Raw genomic sequence first — 2,808 nt, 5'->3', positions numbered from 1 at the left:
TATTGATTATTATTTCACATGAATTGGTGCTACAAACATATATGTGAAACGTGTGTCTCAATGTGTTCAACATACTATTCTTGGTAATTTAAGGATGTGTGAAGAATGTGAACCATGTGTTGAAATGCCTAGACTTCAAGTCAAGTTTAAACTGAGATTGTTATGCCAAAATATGTGAAATCTTCTTTATGCTTACAAATTGGATTGCTCTTGTATGTGCCTATTATCCTAAATTGCAATGTTAACGTTGAAAGTGGAAATGATGTGAAATGTGGGGAAAGAGAGCTTGAGTTGTGAAATGTGGCCTAGTGCAAAGTATGATGTGATAATTGTTGCCCCAAGTGCCTATGAATTGATATATGTGAAATAAAGATTGAAATGAGGCGATTAATGAAAAAGGAACGATTTCTTGGTAAGACGGCCTAGCCGATTGGGCCGTGATCGGACGCCATGCCGCACACATGGTGGTATTGTGCTGATATTGAATCCGGAAAGTGAGAATGAGATTGCATTGAGATACATGTCTCAAATGAGGCAACCTAGCCGATCGGGTCGTGATCAGACTCCGCGCAATAAAGTGGTGGTATTGTGAATGATGATGAAAGGTATTAAGTGCCCCAACCTAAAGCTATGGAAATTATGTGAAAGTTATATAATCCTTTTATTTGATGATGTGGTGATCGTTAAAAGCTTTTGATTGATCCTTATGATTTCATTGTTCTTGTATGATAGTTCTTTCTAATGAGATGGTGTTTAGTTATGCATATTAGTACTATTCCATGGTACTAACATCCCTTTTGCCGGGGGCGCTACATCTTTAAATGGATGTAGGTGGCTCCATAGCAGACACTGCCAACCGTAGGTAGCGGAGCATCCTCCACTCAACAATCTTGGTGAGTGATAACTAGGGATTTTGACGTGTTTCGTGCTCCTTCTTGCTTACGCTTTGAGTATAAATTCTTACAAAATAGTCCCGAAAGGCTCATAAGTTGTGCTTGATTGCAGGTTTGAGCAAAAAGTGACGACATGTCAAAAATTGGCTCAAAAGGAGTGAAACCTGCACAAGTATCAAAGACAAGACAAGTCAGGACAAACAAGCATAGTGCGGCAGCACTACACTTTGTAGCTGAGCTCGTGTGACGATATTTCTTATCCATTTTTGGCATATTTACGTAGTTTTCATTAGTGAAACTTTGTATTTACTTTAGTAATTAATTAACATGTCTTTCTCTTCATATATTTCCCTGATTTTATCTTCAAGCATGAGTAGCTAAACCCATTAGCTAGGGTTGTTGCTCAACCCTAGTGTGGGTAATTGATGGGTGTTGTGATTTAAGGCTAGATTGATTATGGGTGTTTGTTATTTGGGTCAATTTTATGGTTTAATTTATGAATTAGTGGTTGCAAACACTAGTTTGTGTTAAGTTGACCTAGGCTCTTCTTGAGAAAGAGAGCTTAAGTCTCCAAAATTGACTCAACAAGGAATTGGGATGGACTGAGGAGATTTGATAGTCCCAATTGAAGGGTAAACCTCGAGAGAGTAATTACCTGGCTTGAACCCTAGTTGTTTGGGAAAATATGCATACCTAATTGGTCTCGAAAGAGTCAATTGGGCAAAACCACTCTTTCTACCGAGAGGTGTAGAGTGGGTAGTATCGAGCAACGGTTGTAACATATTTACCCAATCATGTCAATCGTGCCTTAGATGCAATTACCCGTCAATTAGCCACCTAGGTGAAGGTCACTACCCTAGTGCCTTTTTAAACCATTAGATACAACTTGTGGCAATTCTCGTTTAGCATAATCTAGGTGCATTTATAATTAGTAGTTGATAATAGTAGAATATTAAGAAAAGACCAAAAATGATTGGAAGTGATATTTGGAACAATTACACAACTTCACTCTATATAGATACTCGACCCCCTTCCTAGCTCCCTATGGAAATCGATCCCGACCCACAAATCGGGTAAAAGTTATTGCGTCCCTCTCTTCCTACTTTTTAGTAGTGTGGAGTAGGCAGCGATCACTTTTTGGCACCGTTGCCGGGGAGCTAACAGTTTTGGCTATCTATTTAGTTAGTTTTGTGTGTTGTTCTTCTTTACTTCTTTGTTACTAATTTGCGTGTGTGATTACTACAGGTACCAAATGGCATTAAATGCTAATGACCCTCTTGGAAATGTGTTTACGGGGGAGGAGGTTGATGAAATTGGAGAGGATGAGGTGCCTCTTGTATCTCCGGGACCACGACGAGGCCGCCAGGCCAATGCTAACCAATGTGATGTTGACCTTACTTGAGCAGCGTGGGTATTTCACGGGTGTTGCGGATCAAAATGCCTACAAACATCTAAAAGGGTTTGCGGATACATGTTAGGGTAGCAAGCAGAGAAATGTGTCCGACGATGCTCTTAGGTTGAGACTTTTCCCCTTTTCACTTCGGGGGAAAACATTGGATTGGCTAGAGAGACTCCCCAACCATTCCATCACAACTTGGGATGAGTTGGCGGATAAGTTTATTGCTAAACTTTTCTCACCCGTGCACATGGCGACACTTCGAGATTAAATATTGTCTTTCAAGCAACAACCCACGGAACCTTTGCATGAGATTTGGGAGTGGTTTGAACGATGATGAAGGAATGCCCCATTAATGATATGACCGAGGCGATGATTCAACAAACCTTCTATCGGGGCACCAATGCTACAAATCAATGCATAGTCAATCAATTGGCTGGGGGTAATTTCATGAAGTTGCCTTATGACGAAGCTTGCGAGATTCTCAATGAGATGGAGGATACATCCTCCGCATGGCAA

The sequence above is a fragment of the Nicotiana attenuata genome, unplaced genomic scaffold (genome assembly GCF_001879085.1).
Source record: "Nicotiana attenuata strain UT unplaced genomic scaffold, NIATTr2, whole genome shotgun sequence".
In the NCBI taxonomy this organism is placed as follows: Eukaryota; Viridiplantae; Streptophyta; class Magnoliopsida; order Solanales; family Solanaceae; genus Nicotiana; species Nicotiana attenuata.
This window is presented reverse-complemented; position numbering follows the sequence as displayed.